This window comes from Elgaria multicarinata, chromosome 6 (assembly GCF_023053635.1).
Source record: "Elgaria multicarinata webbii isolate HBS135686 ecotype San Diego chromosome 6, rElgMul1.1.pri, whole genome shotgun sequence".
NCBI lineage: Eukaryota > Metazoa > Chordata > Lepidosauria > Squamata > Anguidae > Elgaria > Elgaria multicarinata.
The window spans coordinates 14,420,443-14,429,006 of NC_086176.1; the positions used below are offsets into that span (position 1 = coordinate 14,420,443).

General features: G+C 47.0%; 2 protein-coding genes across 2 annotated transcripts in view; both read right to left on the reverse strand.

Annotated features, from left to right (window-relative positions):
- Nucleotides 1-8,564, reverse strand: part of GRHPR (glyoxylate and hydroxypyruvate reductase) — a 272,841-nt gene that overhangs the window by 71,676 nt on the left and 192,601 nt on the right. The window lies entirely within an intron of this gene.
- Nucleotides 1-8,564, reverse strand: part of ZCCHC7 (zinc finger CCHC-type containing 7) — a 140,066-nt gene that overhangs the window by 6,444 nt on the left and 125,058 nt on the right. The window lies entirely within an intron of this gene.

Below are 8,564 nucleotides of genomic sequence, written 5' to 3' on the forward strand. Positions count from 1 at the left end.
TTTATCTCTTTCAAGTTAGGACATTACTAACATTATATAAGAAAATGAAAGATTTTCTACAGTTCCTTTAAATTTGGCAAAAAAGACAGATGCTCTACCCCAAACAAATAGGTAAGAACTCTGCTCATTTCTACACACACACACACACACATTCTGAATTAATGTACAGTTTTGTTATTATGTAATGAAATAGAAGTTCAGTTTATAGAGCACAGACACAAAAAAGAACAGAAACTGTAATCTGTATAGTTGTAACTGAAGTGCAGGTTGTACATAGGTAGTATCTACAGGGATGAGAAAAAGTCTGCAAACCCACTTTTGGTTCAGCTTCAGGCTCACAGACAGATGGTCTGAATCTTCTGATACACTGCAGAATTCTTGGTTGTGTCAAGTGCAGGAGCTATACTAGAGTGACCAGACTGAAAAGAGGGCAGGGCTCCTGCAGCTTTAACTGTTGTGATGAAGAGGGAATTTCACCAGGTTCTCCATATATACAAATGACACCTGCTGAAATTCCCTTTTCAATACAACTGTTAAAGATACAGGAGCCCTGTCCACCTTTTCATATGGTCACCCTAGGCTAGCTGTCCAGGTTGTGAGACAGCAAAGCAGGCCCAATTATTGCATTGCTTGACGGTTGGGATTAGGCTCTCTTCTGTTTGAACTCAGTGTTTGTTTTTCACCAAATATAACATTTCTCACTGAGGCCAAAAAGTTCTACCTTTGGCTCATTTGTCCAGAGAACATTGTTCCAGAAGTTTTGGAGATCATCTACTTGATCTTTAGTGAACTTCAGATGGGCAGCAATGTTCTTTTTAGAGAGCAGGCTATCCTCTCATAAACACCATTCTTGTTCAGTCTTTTTCTGGTTGTTGAGACATGAACATTCACATTAGCTAAGGCGAGAGTGGTCTACAGATCTTGGATGATATACTGGTTTTTCTTGGAGAGATTTTGGTATGATGACCACTCCTGGGTAGACTGACTGTGGTCGTCTCCATTTGTAGACTATTAGTCTGACAGTGGATTGACGGAGCTCCAAATCCTTAGAAATGGTTTTGTAACCCCTTCCAGACTGATGAGCAGAGGTCCTCAGAAATGCCTTTTGATCAAGGCATGATGTGTTTCCACACAGTCATATCATGAAGAACAAACTCACAAAGTTTCTGATCCTTTTATAGGGCGGGGCTTCCCGAATTCACCCTGAAGATCTAATTAGTTAAACACCTGATTCTAATTATTCCCTTTAATTGAGCTGATGCAACCAGTGAGACAGTGGTGTAGTGGTTAGAATGTTGGACTGGGAATTGGGAGATCTGGGTTCTAGTCCCCACCTGGCCATGGAACTCACTGGGTGACCTTGGGCCTGCCACAGACTTTCAGACCAATCTACTTCACAGGATTGTTGTTGTGAGGATAAAATAAAGAGAAGGAGGATTATCTACGTCACCTTGGGTTCCTTGGAGGAAAAAGGAGGGATATAAATGTAATAAATAAACAAGGAGCTTACTTTTGCACATATCCCAACTCTTAGGTACTCATTGTTTGCCTAATGTATACATTGTTGTATTTCACAAGACACAGTATTAGTTAATATAAACCCTATTGGATATGTAGAAAAGGACTGGTTTTGATTCACTAAAGCTATTATGGTAAAACTTTGGAATTTCCATAATTATCATTAGGGTTCACAAACGTTTTCTCACCACTGGATCCTCTGAAGCACTCACAGTTGGCTGGTTTGCACAATCAAAACAAGCCGTTGTGGTAATATGTCATGGTGGCTTATTTAATTGAAGCACGTGCAGGGTATAATTTCCACAATCACTGCCAGGTGCGACTTGTCATGGTTGAAACCCGGGTGGCATGGCTTGTTGAAGGAGGAAATAAATGCAGGTTGCTTACCTGTAACTGTAGTTCTTCGAGTGGTCATCTATGCATTCACACATATGGGCTTTGCGCCTGCGCAGAGACCAGACCGGAACCTTCTATAGCTGAGTGGAACGTTTTTGGCGGGAACCCCTCCCCCACGCTACCGTGCATGTCCATGGGGTTCCCGCCCTTACCTCAGTTTACAGGAGTCCGACATTGTGCCCCCATAAACATGAGTGTAAATAAAATACAAGTACATTCCACACATAACTGTGTCATTTATAAGTCTCACACCACCAAGTGGGGATGGTGGGTGGGTTGTGTGAATGCATAGATGACCACTCGAAGAACTACAGTTACAGGTAAGCAACCTGCATTTCTTCTTCGTGGTCTCTATGCATCACACATATGGGCGAGTAGCAAGCTGACATATATTTGGAGGTGGGTTGGTGCATCATCTGAAGATCTCCGAGAGCACTGTCTTTCCAAACGAGCAGTCCTGCCTAGCACAGGTGTCCAAACTGTAGTGCCTAACAAACGTGGATGGAGTGGACCACGTTGCAGCTCTACAGACTTCTGTCAAAGGAACACCTCTGCCGAAAACCACAGATGTTGTGACGGCTCTGGTAGAATGAGCTGTCACAGGTTTCACCAGTTCTAGTTTAGAGATAGAGTAGGCAAGTTCAATTGTCTCTACAATCCAGCGTGACAGACGCCGACATGAAACAGGGAGTCCCTTATAAGGCTCACCATAACAAATAAACAATTGATTTGTTTTCCTAAAATTCCTTGTCCTAGCCTTGTAAAAGGCAAGAGTTCTCCTTACATCAAGTGTATGTAAAGCAGACTCTACAGGTGATGTAGGATTCAGAAAGAAAGCTGGTAGAGTGATATATTGGGACAGATGAAAGGTTGACACTACCTTAGGCAAGAAGGCAGGGTCTGTGCGTAACACAACCTTATCTTTGTGAAAGATAGTGTAAGGAGCAACTATCTTGAGAGCTCTAAGCTCACTTGCACGTCTAGCAGAAGTGATGGCTACTAAAAAGACAGTATTGAATGTTAGAAGCCTAAGGTCAGATAAGGCCATGGGCTCGAAGGGCTTCTTTGTCAATGCCTGTAACACCACTGATAGGCTCCATGGTGGAACGATACTCTTTACTGTCGGTATCATATTTTTAAGCCCTTTTAAAAATTTCCTCGATGTTGGATGCACAAAAGGTGTAAAACCAATCATGCCTCGATGAAAGACGTAATAGCTGCTAAGTGAACTCTGATGGAAGTGAGTTCGAGTCCCTGCTGATAAAGTGTCAGTAGGTATTTGAGGATTAACGCTAAAAGGCAAGATTCAGGTGCTTGATCGTTTTCCAAGGCCAAAGTTTGAAATCTTTGCCACTTTGCCGCATAAGATTTTCTTGTTGAAGGCTTTAGTGATGCCAAAAATATATGGTCTACAGTTAAATCTTTGATACGAGAGGAGGAGTGTATCCTCCATGCCGTCATCTTGACGGTCGACGGGTTTGCGTGTCGAACCCTGCCCTGATGTCGAGACAACAGTGTCGGTATCGGCGGGAGTCTGATGTAATTCCCGTCCGACAGTCGAAGAGCGTGGAGAACCACGTCTGTCGAGGCCACCACGGTGTGATAAGGATGCAGTCCGACCTGTCCGACTGGATTTTGGCCAGCACCTTCGTCAACAGTGGAAACAGAGGAAAGATGTAAAGAAGATTTCCTTTCCAGGTTCTGGTGAAAGCATCTCCTAGCGAGTGCTTTCCTCTTCCTGCTCTGCTGCAGAACCTGGAACAAGCTGCGTTTTCTTCGGTAGCGAAGACATCGACAGCAGGGAGGCTCCAGTACCGAAAGAGAACGTCTCTTACTTCGGTATCGAGCTCCCATTCGTGGTCGACGTGGAAAGACCTGCTGAGGGCGTCCGCGAAGATGTTTTCATTGCCCGCTACATGGGTCGCCGTCAGGTGAGTATTTCTCCTTATGCACCAGTTCCAAATCCTGAGTGCCGATAGATTCAGAGGATGAGACCTTGTCCCACCTTGTTTGTTGATGTACGCCACCACCGTGGTGTTGTCCGTCGCGATCAGGACGTTTAGGCCCTCGATCAATTGTGAAAAAGTTCTTATTGCATTCTCAACCGCTAGCAGTGGTAGATATGATGTTCCCTCTGGGAAGGAGGCCAACGGCCCTGAGCTGTGAGGGAGTCGCAGTGTGCTCCCCATCCGATCAACGATGCATCCGTCGTGATCGTTACCGAAGGAGTGTTTTGTTGGAACGAAACCCCTTCTAGGAGCGTCGACATCGAAAACCACTATTTCAGAGATGCCCTTACTTGCGTCAGGATCGACAGGTAAGCTCACCGGGCATCGTGTCGAAGATCGAAAGTTCTTAAAACCCAGGCTTGCAATATTCTCATTCTGAGTCTTGCAAACCTGATGACTGCATCAAGCCTAATAGCCTCTGAATTGTCCATGCCGAAACTTTTCGGCGGCTCTCGGTATCGATGGCTAACTGCTGTAAGGTGTTCGCTCTGGTCGACGGTAAGTATGCTCTCCCATCTCGAGACGACAGAGTTACCCCTATAAAGTCGAGCTTCTGATGTGGGGTCAAGATGGATTTCTCCTCGTTGACCCACAAACCCAACAAGTCCAACAGGTTGAGGGTGGTTGAAATGTCCTTCTGGAGCGTGCAACTGCTGTCCGCTACCAGAAGCCAATCGTCCAAGTGTAGGAGCTGCAGAATAAAAGTAACCGTTGTCATACGGAACTTCCTTGGAATGATGAATTTGTTTAACTGCTTTAAGTCCATGATCGGCCGAAGACCTCATATTTCTTCGGGACCGTGAAGTAGTGCGAGAAAAAACCCTGGTTGAGTTCCTCTGCGGGTACGGGAGAGATGGCTCTCTTCGATAGCAGAGGTCTGTACCTCCGGAAGCAGAGGAAGGGATGGCGCCGTTACTTTCACCCCCGAAGAAGGAGGAAGGACATCGAGCTCGATGGCATACCCCGAGTTGATGATAGTGAGCACGCAGGAGTCTGATGTCATTGACTCCCATTGATGGTAATGGGGTGCTAGGCGGTTCGCAAAGGGAGGTGGACGTGGGACAAAGAAGTCAAAGTCGCTGCTTCTTGGTGAAGTCAGGCTGACGCTTGTCTTGTTGAAATGTAGACTGATATGGCCGCTTACTCTGGAGTTGTTGTTGTTGCTGCCTCTGTTGGCTTTGATAGTAGGGCAGCTGCTGTTGTTGTTGAGCAGGCGGTCTTGTTCACCGTCTCAGCTTGTATTGGGCAGGCTGAGCAGAGAAACTTATTTTCTTGGCTGTTGTGCAAGCCTTGTATATAGAGTCCAAGGTCTTGTCCTGCTATTAAACAAGCCCTCGCCATCGTAAGGCATGTTCTAAATCCTGGCTTTGGTGTCATGAGCCAGATTAGCGGAGCGGAGCCAAGCATGTCTCCTCAAGGACACGGGTCCCATCATCGACTTGGAATGGCAGTCAACTTGGTGTCGCGTTGTCGACACTTGTTGCCTGGCTATGGCTGAAGCTTCACTTTGGAAGACTCGTGCCCGCTCTTTTTTGTCCTCTGGGAGATGTTCACCTAGTGATCCTATTTTCTCCCAGAGGAAGAGCTGGTATCGTGCCATGGTAGCCTCGTAGGCTGATGCCCAAAGAAGCAGAGGAGTAAATCCTCCGGCCCGTAAAGTCCAACTTTCTGCCCTCTCTGTCCACGGGTGCAGAATGTGCCTTCTGTGAGCGGCCTTGAACCGACTCCCTACGATCGAATTAGGTTTGGGATGTTGGACCAGAAACTGTACATTTTCTTGTTAGACTCGATAGAGGGTCTCTAGCCTTTACGATGTGGCCTGAGACATAGCCAGTGTTTTCCAGAATAATTGAGCCATTTGCTTTAAAGCATGTGGTGCTGGATCACCAGTCCTAATGCCTGAGCCATTCTAAGCATATGGTCAGAAGATCTGACGATATCGTCGGAAGGGGAAGAAGGGTCGTTGTCATGAACCTCATCTTATGGTGAAGGCATCGATGGAGTAGCCGACAACCCCAATTCAGAATCCGATGAATAATTTTCTTCAGGCAAGGATACTGTAACCACCTGGAGGTATACATGCTCCGTCGGTATCGTGGTAACCGCGGCAGTCGATGCCGATGGCTGTGTACGGTGTCGAGGCGTCGACACCGTGGACATTGGTGGGCGGGCGGTGGAGGCAGCGGTAGATGACACATGCTCCGTCGGTATCGTGGTAACCGCAGCAGTCGATGCCGATGGCTGCGTACGGTGTCGAGGCGTCGACACCGTGGACATTGGTGGGCGGGTGGTGGAGGCAGCGGTAGATGACACACCCTCGATGTAAGCGAAGGGTGCGCATAATACTCTTCTTGAGGGTACTGGTGGTCACCCTGGAAGTGGGCGATATCGATCCCATTCCGAAGGCGGTAGAGGGATTAGCCCCTGAACCTCTCACGGCCTGCTAGGCTCTCGGAAAGAGGCCGCTGAAACCGAATCCCGCAACTCGCCCTCCGATAGACTGGGAGGGTGCGTCGGTACCATAGCCATCGGTAGCGGCTGGAATCTCGATACCGAGGGAGGCCTCGGTATCGAAGCGGTCGGTATGGCAGGAGGAGTAGAGTGACTCCTAGCCGGTTCCGCCGCTCCATTTCCGAAGAAGATTTGGGAGTCCGGGCCTTTTTTGGAGATTTTCCTGGCCGCGGAACTCGCCAGTGACCGTCCAGGCGTTAGGGGTATCTGAGCCCTATTAGCCGCTCTGGAATATTCAGGCACCTCAGTGCAACGGTCATCAACGGACTTACTGGCTGCCGTTTTGTCGATCGTCGAAGATTTGGGAGCCCGGGCCTTTTTTGGAGATTTTCCTGGCCGCGGAACTCGCCAGTGACCGTCCAGGCGTTAGGGGTATCTGAGCCCTATTAGCCGCTCTGGAATATTCAGGCACCTCAGTGCAACGGTCATCAACGGACTTACTGGCTGCCGTTTTGTCCATCATCGAAGATTTGGGAGTCCGGGCCCTTTTGGAGATTTTCCTGGCCGCGGAACTCGCCAGTGACCGTCCAGGCGTTAGGGGTATCTGAGCCCTATTAGCCGCTCTGGAATTCTCAGGCACCTCAGTGCAACGGTCATCAACGGTCTTACTGGCTGCCGTTTTGTCGGTAACGGACTTACTCGCTGCCGTTTTGTCGGTAACGGACTTACTGACTGCCGTTTTATCCATAGTAGGAGCCTCCGTGGCTCTGAGAGCTTTTTCCCCCCAAGATGGAGGGAAGTCGTCAGCTCTGCTTTTCCTCGTTTGTTTTGTAAACGACATGCAATGATGGCAGGCCTCAACGATATGGCCTTAGCACAAACAAAGGACACAGAGGGAGTGTCCGTCAATAGGTGGAAGCTTGGCCCCACACTTCACACACTTCGTAAACGGTGCTTCAACTGCCATACAGGCCTCACGCGACCGAAGTCGCTGAGGAAAACTATCTTCAATAATTTTTTTTTTTTTTTAATATAAGAAAAGTAGTAAGAAGAGTCTTAGAAAAAGATCGAAAAACGAAGAAGATCGTAAAAGAGAAAATAAAGTTAATAAGAAAAACGCTAGAGGTTCGGTTAAACAGGTCTGTGCACAATGGCGGACGACGAAGAACTGAGGTAAGGGCGGGAACCCCATGGACATGCACGGTAGCGTGGGGGAGGGGTTCCCGCCAAAAACGTTCCACTCAGCTATAGAAGGTTCCGGTCTGGTCTCTGCGCAGGCGCAAAGCCCATATGTGTGATGCATAGAGACCACGAAGAAGAACCTCCAATAATCCTACAACTGTCCACTGATTATTGGAGGGTTGTTCCCCCTTCCAACAAACCATGCTGCTGGGTTCGGATGACATGACAAGCCATGATAAGACAGTGATTATGGAAATCATACCACACATGCACTGGCATGCACCACAATTTAAATATGCCACCGTGGCTTACTTTGATCATGTAAACTGGGTCAATGAGTGGTTGGATTTAAAAGGATAGTGCCTCATTTCTATTCTAAGTAATTTCCAGGACTTACATAATGTTGAATACATCAGTTGAAGAAAAGGGCTAGGAGAAAATGGTGTGTGTGTAAGAAAGAGGGGGTGGAAGAGACGTGCTTGAGCCCTTAACATATAGTATGCTGGAGGGGGGATACATACCATGAAGTTAAAAAATTATTTTCCTTTCCCCTTTGTGCTGACTGAAACAGCTGTGTCCTACTAAATTTACTGGGACTTCCTAATAAGTATGTTAAGGATTGTAGCTTAACAGAACAATCCTATACATGCCAACTCAGAAGTGAGTCCAAGTGCATTCAATGGAGGTTACTCTCAGGTAAGTGGGTATATGACTATAGCCATAAATATATGTTTTGCAAACTTATAGCTGGATCCTAAACTTTTCACAGTTACCTGCTTGTACCAACACCCAATCAGTACCTGTGAGGTCACCAAATTGTCATCGTTGGATTGGAGCAGTGGTTGGTATCTCAGATCTTATGCATTACTTTGGAGTGATAATGTCAGATGCAGGATGTTAGATCTCTGGCATATTAGATTAAGAGGACCTTAAATTGAAGGGCAATGTAGAGCCAATTCTGACACCCTGGAAAACTTGGAAGTCCGGGTACACAATACTAGATAATTG